Source organism: Mustela lutreola, chromosome 10 (assembly GCF_030435805.1).
Source record: "Mustela lutreola isolate mMusLut2 chromosome 10, mMusLut2.pri, whole genome shotgun sequence".
Classification (NCBI taxonomy): Eukaryota; Metazoa; Chordata; class Mammalia; order Carnivora; family Mustelidae; genus Mustela; species Mustela lutreola.
The window spans coordinates 40,141,247-40,164,361 of NC_081299.1; the positions used below are offsets into that span (position 1 = coordinate 40,141,247).

The window sequence follows — 23,115 nt, forward strand, 5'->3', positions numbered from 1 at the left end:
TCATCTATGATGGACTATAATTTTAAATGTTAATAATGTATCACATCTTTAAATGACTCACCATATACAATAAACAAAAGATACACTTCAAGTTTCTCTGTAGGTTTTGTTGTTTTTTGTGTTTTATTTTTTGGAGAGGGCAGGAGGAAAAACCTGAAGTTATCGTTATTGTTTGGTGTATGTTTCAAAAATACAAAAACTTAATAAAGCAGCACAGATTCTTTGGTATCACCCCAAATTAAAAACTATTTCAACAGAATATTTATTAACTGAGAGCCATCCATTAATATATTATTTAGGCTCTTCCTGAAAATAGGTAATGATACATTTTAAATATGGTTAAAGATGAAAAACTACTTTCCTCAACAAGCAACATTATACCTTTCATTTTAAAAAGGACAGGAGATAAGTAAATTCTCCAAATAAAGTGTTGGAAGGTTAAACTCTATGTTACCCAGTAATTAAGAGGTGTCATATCTGTCTTCAGCTTTACTTACAAATAGGATACAGAAATTCTATTTCATTCTGAATGTATTTAATTTAAAAAAATAAACAAGACCTAAGAATAGAGAGATCACCTATCTTAACTAACTCTTCAAATTAGGTAAAGGGATACCTGACTGCAACAAGTAAAGCTAGTATTGAAATGTTGCACATAACCTGTTCTGTGATGCTGCTTCAATATGGAAAACAAGCAGTATTCATTCATGTTTTAAAAATGCAGAAGCCTAAAGTATCATGTTGTCCCATTACAGCATCTTGTATCACATTACTGTTTATTATACATACACACATCTAAGTTATCATTCCAGTGAAATAGAGATATATATTCACTGAGGAAAAGAAAAACAAAACAAAACAAAACATGGAACTCAATCTATTTTTATCTCTAATGTACACCTGTGAAAAAAGACTAAGTAAGTGAGAACTGAGGAGCTTGGGGGCATGGCTTGATCCCCACTCAATTCAAACAAACAGCTTTTCTTCAGAGGTTCTTAGCAATGGCCAGTCTACCATGCAGTATTTTGTTTATGGTCAGTTGCATTAAGTTTGGAAATTTTCACTAGTTATTATCAACCCGACAATTCAACCAAATGCAACTAGGCAAACTTCTGACCACTTTCACTAGCCAAGACTATTTTGTCATGCTTAAACATTAGTGCTCTTAAGAAGGGTGTTCCATAAACCCAAAACATTATATTAATGAAAGAAAGGGAAAGGACGGAAAAGGGATTATGAGGAGACTTTAGGCCTCAACATAAAAAAAAAAAAAATTCCTTTCTTAAAAGTTATTTTTGAATTCTGTTGTCTAGATAAGCTTCCTCAGCTATTTGGGGGAAGGGGGATAGAAAAAGACAAGGCAAATATTTACCTCTGTTGGAAAGGTGGGAAGCCTACCCCAGCACTGAAGAGTATACACAAATACTATGGGTTGAATATATAAACAAATAACTCTGGAATGGGATTCTTTAAATTCCACCTTAATTCCAAAACACAACAATATGGTATTATGAAATAAACAGTATTTTTCCTTCTTCCATTAACTCATCTGTAACCACACTGAATTGAATAACATTCCTTTGCTATTCTAAGCCTGAAAAGCATGTTCTGGCTATAGTGTTATGTTGGTATAAAGCACAACGCCAGACTGATGTGCTGAACAAAAGTGATCAAAGTTAGAGTAATGTTAGCCATTGCACAAGTATTTGGCTTCATTGTTCTTCCCAGAATGACATCTGTTAAGCAACTTGTCATAGAATAAACTGGTTAATGCGGACAGAACTTGGCTGAGACAGTACAACGTAAAGCATTTTAGGGAAAGCATATTAGGCTAATGTTTGATTGTTCCAATGGAAAAACTAAATTGGCTGAGTTTCTGAGATTAAATGAAAAGAATCATGTGTTAAACAACAATCACTCAACAACAATTTAAGTGAAAACAAACTAGTCTTTCAAAAATAATTCCCTATTCTATCAATGTTGTAACCATTGGCAGATTTTACCATTATATGAAAGAAAGGTAAATGATAATGATAGCAAAAGTACAAAATGAGAGATGGTTTAACTAATGGAGATATTCAAATTCCATTATCTTCATTGATGTTTTTACTTAATTAAAAATTTATGTCACAATCTTGTAGAGAAAGAAAAAAATCCTAAATGTACACAAAAGTAAAAATGATTCTTCTAAAAAATCAGTATTCTAGGAAACCTGAATAACAAAATACAGCTGTGTATAAAATGATGCAGATGAGTTTAAGGTCACCAGGAATCAAATGAAGAACACAAGTTCTCTCAGGGAGGGAAGAAGGGTGGAGAAACAGAGAAGGAGAGTGAGAGGCTGAGGGGAGAAAGGCAGGGCTAAAGGGAAGGGAGACAGGGGACGGGGAGGAAGAGAAATAAACTGAGAGACTGATTTGAGAGATCTGACAGCACTTGAGAGAGGCAGAAAGAACACATACACACACACATACAAGCTGGGATGCTGTAGCAGGCATACCCAGCTGCCATTATTGTGCTACTTCTGATGGAGTCCCATCTTTAGAGATTTGTGTTAAATTTCAGTTAATGACAAGTGGCACTTCACACGGTAACATTTCCTAAGGGCCTTTTTGTCTTACACATTTTCTTTGATCAGCATTGGCTCAATAACATGCTGAACCTTCATAATCTTTTCAATTCTGGTTATGCATTAAGCTCTAAATCTATGAGATTTCAGTCTGCTAAACTATGCAAATGTTTCAATTAGTTCTCAAGAAATTTAATAAATGCTTTGATTACCAGCTGAACATAAAGTTATGTTGCAAAGTATACTCTATATGGATCAAGTATTCTAGACTGACAACACACTTTTCAGTTTGTTTCCAATATTTTCTAAAAGGACAGTTTCATCTCTTCCCATTGCTTCAGATAAGACAATTGTTTGTGACCAAGAAAAAAAAATTAAATCAACCTGAAATAGTATAGAATTAATATAGTACTGATTTATTTGCTTTTCATAATAAACATCTATTTATTATACTATAATTAATGTATAAAACTAAGCAATGCTCTTTACTTCAAACTTCATATTCCCTCATGTGCAATTTTCAGTGATAAATATAGCACTGTGGAAAAGATCATTTTTATTATGACATGGGCAATATAAAATTATGTAAGATCTTCATCTCCTACAGTTTTCTTTTGAGTTCCATGAATTTTCAAATTATTTTATTTTTTAGTTATCAGAATTTCTTAGAAAAAAATTCTTAGGAAGTTACTCTGCTAAAGGCGAAGTTTTAAGGCTCAGATTAGCGTCAAATGAGTTGTTTGTAGCTATTCAAACTGAAATATAAAAAACTTAATAGAAACTTGTCTGCCTTAATAAAATCATTCCTTGTGTGTTAAACGTTGATCAAACTACTGAAAAACATTTCAGGGAATCTTAAATGTCATTTCGGTATTATCCTAAGAGAAAGCAGATTCTGAGAGTAGGAAGCAGATTCTGATAGTAGAAAAGGCACAAAGTTTGAGGTATTATGGCATAATGAGAGGAAAGAACTAGATTGATAATCCTAATTTTGCCCAGCAGTTATTGTGGGCAAGTTGGTGAAATCTCTCTGAGACTTAGTTTACTCAATATTAGAAGAGAATAAAACAAGATCACTTCTGATTTTCAAAATTTTAAAATTTTATGACAATATTGGGAATTAATCTTAGGAACAGGAAAAGAAGAGGTAACTACATGTAAGACAAGCAAGTAATGTGGAAAAGTTTAAAATGAAAATGGAAGAAAAATAGTAAAGAGTTAATACATCAAAAAGGAAAACTGCAAATAATTTCAGGTACGAAATATAGATTTATAATAAGTATTTATGTGAATTTTTTCTTAGATGAGGAAATTCTTAGCTTCTGCTATTTATTATATTAAAAGTCTACATTTATTAAAAGGCTAAATAACAGTTTCCACTTACGAAATCTCATTTAAAAATAAAGCCAGTCATGTTGGTTTCCCAAATAACTATTCCATCAACCAAATGTTATCAGTGAGGTTACGGTTTTGCCCGAATACTACTAGCTAAGTGTTAAAATTGTAAAGTTCCATTAATTTATGTCAACAGCTTTAAAATTTTGAAATGTGGCTCAGGATTCATCACATAACAAACATTTTAATACAGCAAAAAAAGAAACAAAATGCTTAATTGCCATGGGATTAGAACAGCTAATAAATTTATGAGCATTCTAGTTCCTAATTTTTCTGAATTAAGAATACTATGACAAATTACAACTCTTACCAAAGAGCACCCAGAAACAGACAACTATCTCATTCTCTTATCAATCTCAGAAGAAAAAGCCTTTGGTTCTATTAGAACCTGAACTTATCCAAATTTTAATTCCATCAAACTTTGAACTCCAAGTTCTTCACACTATCAAAAGATGCTCTGGTTAGGAGTTTGCTAAATAGTAACTGCACTAAACAAATAAGTATTTGTGTGTGGGTGTTTAAATCAAAATAAGGCATACAGACTAGGCTTCCTTCCAGTTTCCTAGCAATCTTTGGTGCTCTGAAAGGCTTATAGTTAAGAAACCAATCATTCCTGATCCAGACTGGGTTTTGAACACATACTTCGTAAATAAGGATTTTTCTTTTTCTTCTTTTTTTTGAACATATTATATACTCATCACTGCAGTTGCAGATGGATTTGTTTTACTAAGATGCAAGTTAAAAGCCTCCTAAAAATCCTTCCTGAACAAAAACACTTGAAACCGGATGGTGCAAAGGGAATGAGAAGGTGGCATCAGTAATCAAATGTTAATTAGCAAGCTTTTTTTCCCCTTCCCTCAGGGCTGGCCTGTGTTGGAGAATTCAAATCAGAAATCAATGCTCCAAGTGTTTAACTATTACTTCTTCTCATTAACCATTTAAAAGACTCAGCAATTCTCTCCTCATAAACACAGTAACTCGAGACATTTCTTTTTCTCAAATACCATCTTTCCAGAAAACAATGAAGATGTTGTTTGAGGAAAACTATAAAATTGAAGCTGCTTTCAATCAGGCTTTGAAATGACTGTATTCTGCACTTTAAAACATCTTTTGGCTCTAACTGAATTCTTCATTCCAACAACTGTAACTAAGTTTTGTTTTGTATACCATACTTAAAAAACTTACTCTACCTCTCACTTGTCAGCAAAGAAGTTTGACAATTAACATTTTAAGAGATTACTGGGAATGATGACAATAAAGCTAATCAAATATGGAAATACATTTGAATGCATATACTTGGAAACGAATTTTAACCACCCCGAAAAACTACCAAGGATAAGATTTAACATTTTCATTAGAAACATGGTTATATTCATAACTGCCTATCCTAAAATGTTGGTGTGGGTGAAAACGATAAAAAAAAAATTGCAAAGTTAGATCATATAAAATATGACTGAAGTGATCATTAAATTAAAATAGATTTGTATCTTTAGCTAAAGGTTAAGCCTGGATTTTAAAAGAGAATTCCTACAATGCTAAGAAAATGCTTGTAGATGAGCAAAGCTGAGAATATTCCACAAATAGTAAAGATACTAAATTTTAAGAGCTCTCTGGGAAAAAAGGGTTTTGAGAAACTATGAAATTGCGAAGGTGAAACCATAAACAACAACAATAAATAGAACAATTATTTTTCTACAACTGTGGTTCTCAAAGTGTGGTACCTGGAGAAAAATATTAATATCACTTGAAAACTAGAAATGAAAATTTGGGGGACCTGTCCCAGGCCTAGTGTGTTGGAAAGTCTGGGGCCTAGCAATCTGTGTTTTAATGAGCCCTCTAAATAATTCTTACTAAGCCAAAGTTTAAGAAGCACTGTTTTAGGATGTGTGAATCATAGGCTTTCCCAGGTAACCATGCCTCTCTAGTATACTCATTCTAAAGGTCTTTGAATTTATGCCTAATGCAGACATCCTTTCTGAGAATAAATATGATTAATAATGATTTGTTATAGAAATTCTAGACATGCTATTTTATTTGAATGATAAAGCAATTTTGTTAGTTTAAGAAATTAATGAGACACTCCACTATCTCTTTACTATAGACTTTATAGCACTGAAATAATTGAGAAATAATAATCTTCATCATTGGAAAAATCTGTGTTATTCTTCTGTTTTTCTGCCTTACCTTAAATGTGATTGCTTTCTGGGTATAATATATATTTGGACAATACAGTAAAACTGCAAATCTATAATAAATGATATATTGGTCATAATAAATAAATAATAAATAAATAAGTAAACTTGGAAAACACCTCTACACATCAGCTAAATTGAAGAAATGTTCCTAAATGTCAGAGAACCATGTTTGAAGCAATTGAAAAGGTAACCAGTTTTTTTGTTGTTGTTTTTTGTCACTCTTAAGCTAGCTGAAACAAGACCCAAAGGAAAAATAGCAGGAGGTTAACCTCATATCAGTCAATCAAGACCTTGTCCTAGACAGTAAGAGAGCAAAGTTTTTTGAACTATTTAATGTTCTAATAGATACAAATGTTTTTTAATGCCTGCAATAAATATACCAGTCACTCAGAGAATGCTCTTAAAATTTCCTCCTTTTAAAATAAAGTAAATCAATTTATAGTTCTTTCCACAACGGAAAACACCAATTAAGTCAAAAGTCAATCCTAGAAATAACTAAACAATGATAAGATTTTTAGGAATTTTACTTTAACGTAACCATTTTATAAAGTTCAATTTTATGTATTACTTTAAAGACTGTTTATGTAAATCAAGAAATACTTGTACATAAGAAATGTTTTGATTTTTAAGTCTGAATTTTAGTAGAAAACTTGATATGATGTCAGAAGCAGTGTATACGTTAATCTTAAGGACATAATCATATGTGTAAAACCCAATATATAACTATAAGGACATTCACTGCTCCTTGTATATCATCAGACATACACAAAATTGGCACAATTCTTAATATCCAGTAATAGTTTAAATAAATAAATGGAATACCATGCATCCATTACAATGATGGTGAAGAACCAGGGTCAGCAAAGTAGAGCCCAGAGGCCAAAATCAGTGTTTGTAAATGAAGTTGTATTGGAACACTACCACTTCCACTTGTTTATATACGGTCTATGGTTGCTTCTGAACTACTATAATGGCAGTTAAGTAGATACAACAGAGGCTATATGGCCTACAAAGCCTAAAATATTTATTATTTAGTCCTTTACAGAAAAAGTTTGTTGACCTTGATAGAAGAATATATACTAACATTAAAAGTTGTTACATATTAAAGAAAAACTGGGTTACAAAATTATGTAAATTTCTTTTATTAATAAGTTACATATATACACAAAACACATGTGTATATTATATTACATATATTATACATTTGTATGTATACTATGTGTACTCACAGAAAAAAGATACACAATAAAGATCAAATTTGTTTCCTCTGTATCACGGAATTATGACTTTTTTTAATATTTTCTAAGTTTCTTTTACTTCTGAAATAAGAATTTTTTTTTTACTTTTTCTTTTTTTTTTTTTGTTTTACTTTCATTCAAGGTAAAGACATGCCCTTTGAATCAGAACAACCTCGTTTTCATTTCAGCTGTAAAGTAAACCTGAACAAAGGAAAGGGGGAAGGAAAGAGAAGCACCCGAACATTCACTGAGTATCTTCTACAAACCAGGAACTAGGTTTTATATTAACATATTGTCTTCACAACAACCTTTTACATACATTATTATCTTCATTTAACAAATGAGAAAAATTGAGGCTCAGAGACAATAAATAATTGACCTAAGGAGACTCCAGTTTACAAATGGTGAAACTAGGATTTAATTTAGTTCTTGAAGATTCTAAAGTCTAGATTCTTTCACGACTATGACATAATCTTCTCTTAGCCTGAATTTCCTCTTCTGTAAAATAAAGGGTTGTAATAAATTATCTTTAAGATTCTTTCCCATCTGACACTTTTATAAATGCAATGTGTAAGAATTTTCTATGAGACCATTTATACTTACGCTAAATAGTGGGCATTAAGTGGTAACAAGTAAGAGTAACCAACTACAAATAAAAAGCTCTGTCATGAGACCCAGATAGCCTTTTCACACCTGTTATGCTACAAGAGGCAATGAAGAGCAAGTTATAGGCTATAGATTTTGTACTTTTAAGCACTACAGAGGAATGACAACTGCCAGACCAAATAGCAACTTGTTATTGTTTCAACAATTGAATGTGGCCTTCACAGTAAGAGGGCAGTTCCTGGTGTCACACACAGCTGGATAAGAAATAGCAAGATAAAAAATTTTCAAGGAAAATAAAGGCAAAAGAAGAACAGCTAAAACAGTAAATAAATTATAAAGTGAGAGGTAGCAAAGGCTCATTCTCCTACAAACTTTGGCCCAAAGCCTGAGTTTCTACCCCATGCTAATGTAAGAGTTCTGCCTAGAATAAAAGAATATGCAGACATTTACACTATAGGCCTATTTCTTCCACTTTGCCAATATACAGTAAATTACCCCTTACCTTATTATTCTAGTTTTCACTCTCTAAATATTTGGGCACTCTTGCCAACTCCTTTTTTATGCTTTTGATTTGGACAAATGAAACTCTGGTCAAGAATTTGTTTTACTTACAATCTCTATAGGTTCTAACGTAAAATTGTGGGGCAATGACATTAATATACCCTACCAATTTGTTTTTTCATAGAATTGCATTTTCTTTTAAATTTTACCCACACACACATGCACACAGAAATTAAACTACTTGCCCAAATGTCATTCAGTTAGTCTAGGTCAGGATGATAATGCAGATTTTTAAAGTTCTTAATTCATTTTTTCTTTCCTCTTAAAAAAAATTTTTTTAAAGAAAAGATCATTGCTTCTAGAAGGAAACTTCAAATTTTTAAAAATGCTGCCAATCCTACTGTTTTGGGCAAAGACCCATCTTTATATTTTGATAAAGACTGTGTACCCTTTACCCATTCTGGTAGCACCACACTGATGCTTAGACATGATGTTTATGTTTGCTTTGCTGCTTTCTGTTGCCCATCCAGGACTTAGCCTTTCTCTGAAAAAAGTGGTGGGAACCATCAGCAATGGAAGCTCAGTCTATAATCAGGTCTCTTATAATTTTATCTTTTCTTGTTAACAAAAAAATGCAAAAAACAAAGACAACAAAGGGACTTAGTGTAGGGGTCTGCCATGAATACTAAAGTGGCCTGGGGGTGTGGCTCATCAAGTGAAAATAAACCATTCAAGTCATCCACATCAAGGAGAAAGTTTGGGAACACTAGGCCAGTGTTTGCATTTGGGGCCCTGGAGTCAGGAGAGTTACATTTCCCTTCACTCTGCTTAACCAAGGCACCAGAGACAACCTATTTAACCTCTCCTTTTGGAAATATTAAGTAATCTCTAAAGAGCAGCCCTGAGTGATATTTAGAAGTGTGTCCAGTTAGGTTTTCCGATTCTAACTTGCTACTTTCCAAGATCAGTTTTTAGTATTACTTTCTCCAAGAGATATGTGGGTGGGAGGGCAGAAAAGTAGCTGCCTTAACTAAGAGCAAAACTATAATAAGAGGATGGGCACATAAATCATATACCTTGTTAATTTTAGGTGAATGAGGTAGAGTAGGAAACTTGTTCCAAAAGACAATTTAATTAAAGCTTATTAAAGTGAATTGACACTATGAATTAAGGTCTAATACTACACACCAAACTCTAACTAAAGACTGATGCTGCCAATGCTCAGAAGCTCCACACAACTGGGTTTTAATTAAGGCAGTTACAATCCCAACCCAAGGATTTCGCCATTAGGGCTGGCTCTGAAATGTAAATATAGCTATTTTATAAAGAAAATAACAGGAATACCCTAGTCACTGTATTCTGATCTTAATGTATTAAGATCAGAAAATGGTTTTTTTTAAATCATGATTCATTAAATAAGCAGACATTCTAAATAAATTGTCTGAAGTCTCCTGTTAAAAAAAAATTACTCCTATTTATTCATTAACAAAGCTATTCCTTAGCTCATCCCTGCCATAACCTACTCTATTCAAAACCATATGGGAAAGGACATTAAAAAACCGCCACAAACCATGGACTTCTGGTATTAGTGCTACACACTGCATACCCCTATTCATTATTCTACCTCCCTTGTTTAATCTATCATTAAGATTCAGTGACCCTACACTAAATTTAAAGCAGATCCTTCCTTCCTCCCATGCCTAAATTCACATACTTTTCTAGTTGGGGATGCCCTCAAGTATTAACAACTCTACGGGGTTTCTCTAATCTCAGCTCTGAACTATGTCATGCTATAGAACCAAGAAATTGCTGTTTTACATCTCTAACTATGGAGGCTTCCATATAAAAGGACCATATAATTTACTTAATAAGATAAAGGGGGAAAAATCACCATTTAATAAGTATTTTTTTCATTGTATATGAGGCACAAGGAGACACTGTCATATGTTATGTTGTCTTATAAGTTAATAATACCTAGAGGAATTACTTCAACTATATTCATCACAGAACTCAAGAGTTTTTAAAAATGGTGAAAATGTCAGATGTTGACTATCTTAATAAATGGAAAAACAAAGGAAAAAACATGCTGATTTAAATACATAGTTGATAAAACGATTTTAGGGAAAATATTTCAAGAAATTAGCAAGGTAGGATTTCTAGAAAATATTAAACTTCATTTTCAAATTATAAAAAAAAAAAGAAAAATCTAATGTACAATGTGGCAAAGTAAAGGGGAAGGAGTTGTGTGTATGATGGCCTACCAGTGCTAACAGAATTTTCTGTGATGATAGAAGTGTTCTGTATCTGTGCTGTCCAATAAGGTGGCCACTAGTCCCACATGACTACTGAGCATTTATACACAGCTAGCTAGTGTAGCTGGTTAAGGAATGTAATTTTAAACTTTATTTAATTATAATAAATTTAAATTTAAATTGCCACACATGAATAGTACCTATCCTACTCAACATGTATTAAGATTACTTAGAGAACACAGAACAACATAAAAACATACTACTGATAAAACTATATACTTACATACTTGATCTCATTCTTATTTCTTAATAGTTCTTGAGACATAAGGTTAGAAATATTGTGCTAAATTAATTTTTCACACATATTTTTATTGTTTTTAATGATGCTAAAGTAGCCTAGTAAGTACCAATAGGAACTATTTAGTATTCTGTAACTGAAGGAACACTGACAGAATACACATAAATGATGCCTTACTTGAAAAAAGCAATAAGGCTATATTATAATCATTAAATATCCAAGATAGTAAAAAATTCTTTAGGTAAAAATATAAGCCTGAATTACATAGCTGTCACATTATGTGGGTCTAATATTCATCAATTCCTTCCTTTCTTCCCTCCCTCAAAAAATGGGTACCTGGGAATAATTACAATGATTTAGATGTTACTACAATAAATGATGTTAACTGTACATCTGGTCTGGCAGTTTTTCATTTAAGAGAGTGATGGTTCAAAATTAACTCCTTCTTTTTGGGCCAAGGTTCCTAAAGCATTCATAGGACTACAGCTGGAAAGAGACAGATAAAATGGATGCTATAACCACTACCACTCTCATACTCAGTTCCTTATTGATTCCATAAGTTCTTACTGAGCATATACCACTTCAGTGATTACAATACAGCAAATAAAGTGCCAGGTGAACAAAATGCAGACCTCTATACTCCCTCGAGGAAGTGCATCTGGTTGGTAAGAAAATATGTGAGAATAGCTATAACATACTTGTTATAGGGGTTTTTTAAAGGTAAATAAAATGACTGAAGAATGAATAAAAAAAAAAAAATGCAGATGGGACCAGAGAAGAGAGTTAAGAATGAAATATAAAACATTCCTCCTCCTTTAAAAAAGCATCATCTTTTTATTAATGCTAAAAATTAGGGTGGCTTTAAAAAATACTTTTAAAGAAGGCACATAATATACTGCTAACAAAGTATTAGGAGAATTTCTCACTGGATTTTATGAACAATAGATAAACCTGTTCTAAGTTTAACAAATACATTCATTGAGTGCTAATAATTCATGAGAATTCATAGTTGTCCAGCCAGTCAAAAAATATCTACTGAGTGTCTACAATGAGGAAGGTACTATTTTACAGTAGTGACTAAGAGCCAAAGTCTCTGCCTTCATGGAGTTTAAATTTGTTCTAAAGTATGTATATGGCAGGTGGGGTGGGCAGTAAGAAAAGAGACAAAAAAGAAATAGGTAAATATATAAACAAGATAGCTTCAGATTAGTTAAATTCTATGAAGGGTGATTTTAGACTCCTAAAGTTGTTCTCTACTTTAGAAGAGTTGAATCCTGAATGAGAAGGTATGTATCCCAGAAAGAGTGTTCCAGGCACTCAAATGTGAAATGCAAAGGTACTGTCAGGTGTTCTAATACAGGTATATACTCTAATTTTCACTATCAAGTCCAGCGCAGCTTTTTTTTTCTTTTCCCTTTTGGTAACAGAAAAAGCAACTGAAGATTCAAACTCTTCATATAAGTAGTAAAAACAAGATTCAAAAGAAAATGTATGGGACTCTGAGGCACTTTCTCTTTTTCATTGTACCATGATACTTCCCCCAAAACTAAACTAGAAAAGTCTGTTCTTTTTCATTAGATTATTACTGGCCCCACCCTTGCCAAATATCCCTTGCCAAAGAAATGTTACCCATACAGTTCACTTGGCTAACTCTTCCTTCACAGATTGGGTCATGCATTAGTTCAACTAGACTAAATAATTATCAATCCCAAATTACTGTGAGGTATAAATTAATAAAGTTTATTATACTAATAGCTAAACTCAAAGGGATATTTCAGAGATTCTGATCAAAGATACCCTGTCTTCAAACACAGTTGGGTGTTGTTTGTATGTTTCTGCTCAAGTGAATAGATATTGTCATGCATTCCAAAATAAATGGCAAGTGCATTTGATCATATTTTACTTTGTGTCACGTTTTGCTGCATTATGCCAGTACTTAATAAATTTGAGGATATCTATTCTTGAAAATTGTGGCAGCCTGGCAATCACATCCAATGAAAGCCAACTATTTCAGAGCATCATTCTCTGACACCCCAATACCACCACATCTTCTAAATTGAAAAAGAGGATGGGAATAGTTGTTGCTAAAGCACAGCTAAACCCTTGTCACCTGCATTTAAAAGTAAATATGGTAAACTTTCTATACTTGTATGTTTATGGTTCTTTGATTCAATCATTCAACAAAGACTTCTTGGGCTCTTCCAAAGTTCTAGTCTGATAGTCACTACAGCAGCTTTCTCAAATCCAAGTGTCCAGAGCAGCCAGATAGGCATATAAATGAGTGAAATGTGATGGGCAAATGGCATTTAGCTTTAGTTTAAAGAAACAGTTCCTGGGTGCTGGGGACTATGGCAAACTGGAGAGCATATTTCATCCAATGAGGTGGCTGCTACTCCAGAACAGCTGATTGCTGCTATGGAAAATCTGGGGTTCAATGTTGCCAGAATTTTCTCATTCATTGAAGAGAAGCCAGAAACCAGGAATCCTGTTTGTGTGTGTGTGTGTGTGTGTGTGTGTGTGTGTGTTTAATGTGAGGCCGCCTCCTGACTTTTAAATGTTGAGCAACCAGCTCAAATTTAAAACACTCTCACATCAAAACTAATAACCAGATTTGCAGTTGGCCAGTTTGCAGGGCAGATAGATACAAAGGTAAAAAAAAAAAAAAAAAAAAAAAAGGCACAATATTCTTGCCTTCAAAGAAGTCACAGCTCTGTGATGGTTACAGAAACAAATATTCATGGTTCAATGTGATAATTATTATGATAAAGATATCAGCAAAGTTATTAGGAGTGCAAAGAGAAGAGATAATTATAAACGACTGCAGCTACCATTTACTGAATGCCAGGGCACTGGTCTACACACTTCCCATATGTTACTAGAGTTCATTTTCACATCAATCCTGTGGATACAGAAAGGGTTTTATTATGTGCTAGAGGTGGATTTGAACCCTACTCTTTCCAACTTCAAATATCTGTGGGTTTTTCCCTACCATATCACACTATTCATTGCTTCAAATAAAAGTCTTAGTTTCTGAAGATAAGTCATATGGAATATTTGAAATATAAAACTAATACTTTGGGCGCCTGGGTCGCTCAGTGAGTTAAGCCGCTGCCTTCGGCTCAGGTCATGATCTCAGGGTCCTGGGATCGAGTCCCACATCGGGCTCTCTGCTCAGCGGGGAGCCTGCTTCCTCCTCTCTCTCTGCCTGCCTATCTGCCTACTTGTGATCTCTCTCTGTCAAATAAATAAATAAAATCTTAAAAAAAAAATAAAACTAATACTTTTGCACCCAACTCCTTTCATAAAATAGAGAAAATTTTAGATATTCTTTTCCATTTAATAATTGCCCTGGCAACCACTTATCCAGCACATATTCAAGATGTAAGCTTTAGACATTACCACTTGAGCTGTAGTACATTTTTTGTATCATGAAGTTTTATTAAAAATGCTGAGATCCTAGTGGGTTAAAGAACTGAATTTACTCAATATGCAATGAATTTATTACTTTGATTAATTTAGTAGACATTCCAATACCACTTACTGTGGCCAAGCACTAGTCTAAGCACTTTTATAGATATTAACAATTTTCATAAATTTTCTTTTCTAAAAAACCATTTTGGGGGCATCTGTGGGTGGCTCAGTCAGTTAAGAGTCCAACTCTTAGTTTCACCTCAGTCCATGTGGGATTGAGCCCCACAGCAGGGTCCGTACTCAATGTGGAGTCTGCTTCAGATTCTTTCTCCCTGTCCCTCCCCCTTTGCTCTTCTCACTCCCCCTAATAAATAAATACATATCTTTTAAAAATTCATTGAGATATGACTAAAATAAAAAAAAGCTGTACATATTTAATGTAAACAACTTGACGAACTGGAGGTAAGTATACACCTGTGAAACCATCCATACATTCTAAGCCATAAACATATCCCTCACCTCCAAAACTTTCCTTCTAACCTTTTTATTTTATTCTCATCATTATTATTACTATTATTTGGTGATAATAACACTTAACATCTACCCTTTTAGCAAAGTATTAAGTATACAATACAGTACTAGTAACTAGTAACTATAGCCACTATGCTTTGCAATACATCTTTATGACTTACTCATCTCGTATAACTGAAACTCTGTATCCTCTCTCTAATAATTTTCCATTTCCTCTCCCCCCCTCCAACATCTGGCAACCACCATCCTACTTTCTGCTTCTATGAATTTGATTATTTTAGATTACTCCCAAGTGATATCACATAGTAACTGACCTTCTGTGTCTATTTCACTTAGCATAATATCTTCTAACTTCATTCATGTTGTTGCAAATGGCAATATTTCCTTTTTTAAGGCTGAATAGTATTCCACTATGTGTCTAAATCATATTTTCTTTATCCATTTATCTGTACATGAGACATCTAAGGCACTGAGAGAATATGTAACTTAACCAAGGTCACATCATCATCATCATCATAAGTGGTCTCTATATTTATGTCCACTGTGATATACATGAAAAGGCAATAATTATACACCATAATATATACTTTGTCTATAGTAAAACTAACAACATGAATCAAGTGTTTCAGCATTGTTAGAGTTCAACCATTACTATGTGCACATTAACTAATCACTTTGTAATTCAATAAATACCAAAGTAACTTGGTTTGGAAACTGTAATATCATCAAGATAAACCAATACACATAGAAAAATGCTTAATTTCACTAGTAATTAAGAAAATGCAAATTAAAAAAATACCACTCACACCTTTCAAAGGAAACAACTAAAAATATTGACATAATCTGTTGCTGGTGTAATACGCACGCTCATGAAGTAGAAGGTAAATCTTTTTTGAAGGGGTCAATTTGGCAATATCTATCAAAATGAAATGGATGTATCCTTCAGCCCAGTCATTCCCTTTCTGGTTAGCTATTTTAGAGAAATCCATGTGACTCACAAAGAGGGGTGTCCATTTTTATTTTTTAAGACTTCTGAGTTCATTGGCCATTTACAATGAAAATGTTATTTATGTACTTCCTGAGTAATTAAAAAATAGTAACTAACACTATGATAGGACATTTTTACACTTTCTAATGTTAACCTTAGTGTACAAAATAATTTCTTCATTTTATTTCATATGACTAAGTATTGAAAAGTAGGAATTGTGAAGCATATCTAGGCCAGATATGTAAGCTACGAAAGGAAAATAATTGTGTTTTGGGAATAATTTTAAGACTATTTGATATAACCACTACACATTCAAAATTAACACTTGATGTCAGGCCCTTACCCTGTTCCAGACAGGTTTAATCCCACCTGTGCCACCCTTAAGATACCCCACAATACAAAATCTAAAAAGTGCATCAGGAATATCCCCAATTTCTCATAAGTACAAAAAGCATAGGGACTGAGTAACCAGGCAACTGTACACAACAGAAACCACAATTGTCATTTGTTATTTAACTCATGGGACAGGCAACATCAAGCATATATCTGAAGGCAAGTTCATTAGTATTTGACCAGGGTACTATAGGGAATCCCTTCTTCATCTTACACATTTCATAAAACATCATTTTTAGGACAAAAACACAAAGAAGAAGGCAAGAAGTGGACAATCTGATAAAGTAAAACTAGTCACTTTTAAAAAAATATATTCTCCTATGCCAGATCCTTTATCTACCAAACATGATCATCAACACACAGTACCTTGTTTTGTAACTGCTAAATGTGGCAACAAAATTACTGAGGGAAAGGAAGACAGTTCCTTTTTTAAAAACATTGTAGTTTTTAATTTCAACATCATTCATTCATAAACATATGCCTCAGTACCCCTATTAGATAGCATTATTTCCACTTTACAGAGAAAAATGACACCCAAGGACTTGCCCAATTGATATACTTGCTTCTCTATGCAGATATTTAACAATGAAAAATGTAATATAAAATTAAACTGTTCTCATACTCAGTTCTCCCTATTTTAATAAATGGCACTACCATTCAGCTACTCAAGTCAAAAATTTAAGAATCATCTTTCATTTTCCCCTTAATCTCACTGTTCACTCCTTTTAATTCATAACCAAAACAAGACTATTACTGTCTCTCACCTGGACAAGTACCATAACTACCTCAAAAGTCTAGGTGCTTTCACTTTTCCTTCTGCAATCCATTCTACACATAGCACCAAAGACAGTATTTTATTTTATTTTATTTTTTATAAACATATATTTTTATCCCCAGGGGTACAGGTCTGTGAATCACCAGGTTTACCAAAGCACATACCCTCCCCCCAGCAACCCTCAGTTTGTTTTGTGAGATTAAGAGTCACTTATGGTTTGTCTCCCTCCCAATTCCATCTTGTTTCATTGATTCTTCTCCTACCCACTTAAGCCCCCATGTTGCATCACCACTTCCTCATATTAGTTGTCTTTCTCTGCTTGACTTATTTCGCTAAGCATGATACGCTCTAGTTCCATCCATGTTGTCGCAAATGGCAAGATTTCATTTCTTTTGATGGCTGCATAGTATTCCATTGTGTATATATACCACATCTTCTTGATCCATTCATCTGTTGATGGACATCTCGGTTCTTTCCATAGTTTGGCTATTGTGGGCATTGCTGCTATAAACATTCGGGTGCACGTGCCCCTTTGGATCACTACATTTGTACCTTTAGGGTAAATACCCAGTAGTGCAATTGCTGGGTCATAGGGCAGCAACATCTTCCTAGGAACATCGCCAAAGGCAAGGGAAGCAAGGGCAAAAATGAACTATTGGGATTTCATCAAGATCAAAAGCTTTTGCACAGCAAAGGAAACAGTTAACAAAATCAAAAGACAACTGACAGAATGGGAGAAGATATTTGCAAACGACATATCAGATAAAGGACTAGTGTCCAGAATCTATAAAGAACTTAGCAAACTCAACACCCAAAGAACAAATAATCCAATCAAGAAATGGGCAGAGGACATGAACAGACATTTCTGCAAAGAAGACATCCAGATGGCCAACAGACACATGAAAAAGTGCTCCATATCACTCGGCATCAGGGAAATACAAATCAAAACCACAATGAGATATCACCTCACACCAGTCAGTATGGCTAAAATCAACAAGTCAGGAAATGACAGATGCTGGCGTGGATGTGGAGAAAGGGGAACCCTCCTACACTGTTGGTGGGAATGCAAGCTGGTGCAACCACTCTGGAAAACAGCATGGAGTTGGCTCAAAATGTTCAAAAACAGTATTTTAAAAAACACAACTAGATCATGTAATTTTTCTTTTCTTTTTTTTCTTTAAAGATTTTATTTATTTATTTGACAGAGAGAAATCACAAGTAGATGGAGAGGCAGGCAGAGAGAGAGAGAGGGAAGCAGGCTCCCCGCTGAGCAGAGAGCCCGATGTGGGACTCGATCCCAGGACTCTGAGATCATGACCTGAGCCAAAGGCAGTGGCTTAACCCACTGAGCTACCCAGGCACCCTGTAATTTTTCTTTTTGAAACCTCTGAAAGCATCCCACTGCACCTAGAATGACTTGGCCCCCACTTACTTCTCCAAATTAAGAAGTAATTATCCTCTCACTGGCCAAGTTATTTGCTTAAAGATGAATATGTGACCCAAGCTGAGCCTGTTAAATCAGTAGCAGAAATTCTACTGTAACAATGAGAGAGGCAGATTTCACTAAAGTTACTAAACTTGTAGACCAGACTTGAAACTTTATGTACTAGCCACTATATCAACTTGGTAAGATACTGACTGAAAATAAAGAGTTAAAAATAAAAGGGAAGCAAAAGATAGACAGCAGTTTATGCTGGCTTGTGACAGACATACCACTTGTACTTTTTCATTATTCAAACATTAAAAATTCATTATATGTCACGTACTATACTGGGTAGACCCCAACAGATCTGGAAAATAAAAGGAATCTTTTTTTCTAGATATATCAGAAAAATGGTATTTCCTTAAAACAGTTACTTTCATGCTTCTGTGCTCTTCCTCTTGTCTGCTGGGAATATTCTTACCCATTTTTAAATATTACCTCCAGAGAAGGCCTTTTTAAATCATATAGGCAAAGCTAATCTCAGTCTGTACAATCTTCAATAGACTTCTGTTACAGCATACATTTGGGTTTATTTAATACATATGGGTTTATTTCCTTAGACGTCCACATGCAAATTATCCTTGTGGTATAAGCTATTATCATGGTACTTAGCAAAATGGTAAGAGTGCCATGAATATTTGTTGAACACAGAAGTCTGTATTTCTTTTACATAGGAAGAGCTTTATACAATGAGTCGAATGTAAAATGTTACATTATTAGGTATCCAAAAAGTCATAAACAAAGAGCTAAGAGCAAAGATGTTCTCTCTCTATGGAAGATTAAACAAAGCTTTACAGAGGTGGCATCTTTGAGCACAACCTTAAAAACTTTCTAGATATGGACATGGAATGTAAAAACAGAGCAGAAGAGAGCATGAACAAGGAAAGGTACAAGAAGTTGCAAGGGTGTGTGTCTAAGAATGCAGAGCAGCTCTGAGTGGTTGGAGCTTCTGGTAAATAGGAGGAATAAAGGTGAGGTTGTTTGTTTTTGGTTTATAGCAATACTCAGACATGAAGAGAACAATTTTTATTACTCTGTAGATATTTAGGATATGGAATTAAGTATCTAATGGATGTTGAACTAGACCCTACCTTGCTACAGAATACTGCAGACATGCAGTAGTACAGACAACTAAAACATACCTACTACATTCCTCCTGAAGCTTACAACAAAAAAGAGAGCATTAGACACAATGATAAGCAATTTTCATGGGGCACCTGGGTGGCTCAGTCCATTAAGCCGCTGCCTTCGGCTCAGGTCATGATCTCAGGGTTCTAGGATTGAGCCCTGCATTGGGCTCCCTGCTTAGCAGAAAGCCTGCTTCTCCCCTCCCTCTGTCTCCTACTCTGCCTACTATACTCTCTATCTCTTTGTCAAAAAAAAAAAAAAATTTTTTTTTCCATGCAATCCAGACCTTAATACATCTTAAAATATTAAAAATCTGTATTCACTGCCATTGTGTTAAGAACTCTAAATGCCCCAATAAAGTTAATTTTTCATAACAAACCCCTGAAATATGTAATCTTTGCAGAGACAAGGAAACTGAGGAATGGAGAGACTGAGTAACTTCACAAGATCAAATTTAGTAAGTGGTAGATCTAGCATAAAGTGCCTCCTCACAAAGATAGAGAGTTTGAGTGGACAACTTTCTTAGAGGCAGCAAAATTTTGTTGTAGTTATTGAACTAGGTGTTTGGGTTATGCTGGGGAGTTAGACAGACTTACTTTTACTTCCATGACGCATGTAGTCTAATGGGAAAGGCAAGTAAGCAAATACATAATCACAACTTATGATCTGTCCTATAACGGAAATAAACTGAGCTTAACAATGGAAACTAACAAAGTAGTGAAGACCTAGTTAGCTTGGGGAAATGGTGGCAGAGAAGATCTTTCTAGGATGACACTGAAGCTGAGACCTGAAGAGTGAGGAGCCAATCATACAAAAGATTTTCCAGACAGAAGGGTAGAGTGAGAGGGAGGCAAGAGCCTTACGCACTTGAGGCAAAGTGATAATTCTCAGTAAATTCTATCTTATTTCTATCAGTTATATTTCAATTAGTATTACCTAAAACGAAATTTTACTGACTAATAAAGTCATAAATTGTGTAGTTAAAATGTGAAACACAATAAGCAAAATAAAAATATTGGTAATTACTATATATTTCCACATGTAACTGTATGTCACAGATATTCTAAATACAAATACTAAAAAATAAAATAGTTTCTGTACAAGCATTTAAGCACAGTCTTAACCATATATCTAATAACAGGTAATATATCTAATAACAACACCATACAGCCTGACAATATATACCATTTCTGGTAAATGACCTAAGCATGAATAAATCCTAGAGCCTAAAACTTATGCCTTTGATTCATAGTAAGTAATATTTTGCTTTGAGGAAAAAATCTAGCTAAAAAGGAAAACCACTTTCACTATGATGTACCTAATATACATAGTAGGTGCTCACCAAAAGAAATCATTTTTGTTTCATTTTTAATTAATTATGATACAGACTTAGAAGATCTTATTTTTCTTTATTTAGAGGATCTTAAAAGATTAAAATAATGTTTTCTAAGTTGAAGAAATGTTAAGCTTTGATAGTGTATGACAACAGGAACATCTAATTAATGTTTTGTAAAACTAGCATCCAAGCGTTACTATTTATCAATAAATATTAATTATAATTTTTAAAGTTCATTTCTTATTATCCTTTGAATAGAATTCATTTCCTAGAAAAGACACCTTAAGCAGAAGTTATAATGCTCTGTCATTTTATTAAGGAAACACTTCAGAAATCCATCACAGATTCCAAGAACTTTAGAGCCAAAAGTAACCTATAGGGTCATCTGGTAAAAACAATTACTTAATGCAGTATTTTCCATAACAAGAATCTCTCACACATAATCAGAATTTTGAGGGAATTTCTATCCCTCTACAAGATGTGCAGATCAAAATACTTCTGGTTTTCCCATTCTCATAGTTAGAACGCCTAAACATAGAATTTATATGAACCAATTATATGCAGAGTCTACTGGAAATTATTCTGTATGATGACCTGAACAGCTCCTTCTATAGATATAAACTGTTTATGATTATGTAATATAGATTACAGATACTATATTCAGAATTCTAATTATTCTTATAAAATAAAGTTAGTTGCTGCTTCATTTCTACCAAAATTTGTGATGACCTTAACTTTGTCTGAAATATAAAAAGTAGTTATTCTTTTCATGTTTTGATTATAAATTTCAAATGCCTATTAATCTTTGGAAATGATCCAAAAGTATTCTGGAACGCACACACACTTGAGAACAAATACTAGCACACTATAAATTTTTAACACAAACAGGAATCTCCCATTTTTCTGAATAGCTTCTATCTCTTATTAAAATGTCACCCCTCCATTATTATTATTCTTGAATCAAACATCTGTAGTATATGCAATGCACAAATTCCAAACAGCACAGAATTTCAACGTGCAACTGAGTAGCTGATACTGAAAGATGTACCTCTAGAGATAAAGTGCACTTGCACCTAATTAGAACTGTTTGAAATTTTTCGCACTTTCAATAAAACCAACAAATATGCATGTTGTGTAATGTCATTTTCTGTCTCAATTTTAGCAAGAAAATATTTAACCTATTGTGTAAAGTGAGAGTAGAACTTCAGAAATAAAAAAAAATTATATTGGTGATTAGCCTACTCACCTCCTTGGTTACAAGAATGAACCTGCTACCTATTCAATACATACTGGTACATCTCAGCACCACCACCCCCCACTTCTTTTTCTCTTTACTTTTTTTTTAAGTAAGCTCTATGTTCATTGTGGGACCTAAATTCATGACTCCAAGATCAAGACTGAGCCAGCCGGGCACTCTCATCTCAGCCTTTTGAAAGGGATTTAAAAGTACTGTAAGCACGTAAATGTAGTATATAGAACATAAAACTGAGAACTTCAGAAATCTGCTCTTTCTATTCTTTTAACACTTAGTGTTGAGATGTGAGTATAATGTTTATTTTCTTCAAAATTTAAAGGAAATTTAAAATGGTTCTGAGTTTAGATGGTACATGGAATGGCCAGAAAGCACAGCAGTATTTTTAAACTTACATGTATCATGATTATGGAAGATATTTTAGAAAAAATTTTTAAAAATCCAGATGACTCTTAATATTACCTCTAAATTTCATTTTATATAAATGCTACTTTTAATAAAACTAACAGAAACATTAATGAAAAAATAGTTTGAGTTGTTTTAATACAATAATTTTTAGTAATATTTGAAGGTAAAAGACATTGTATTTTCCTTTGTCAGTACTGATATAATCTATGACTAGAGAGAATTAATCAGTTACCTCTTATAATGTGAAAGGAAATCTTTCAGCTAATTTGAGATGGTTCACACTGTTGGCTTCCAACTTGGAAACTGAAAGGTGAGTCAGTCAGTTAAGCTATGAATGCCAAAAACTTAGTAGGCAG

General features: G+C 33.6%; 1 protein-coding gene across 1 annotated transcript in view; it reads right to left on the reverse strand.

Annotated features, from left to right (window-relative positions):
- The window catches only part of FAF1 (Fas associated factor 1), a 492,920-nt gene that overhangs the window by 215,970 nt on the left and 253,835 nt on the right, over positions 1–23,115 (reverse strand). The gene's annotated exons all lie outside the window — the stretch shown is intronic.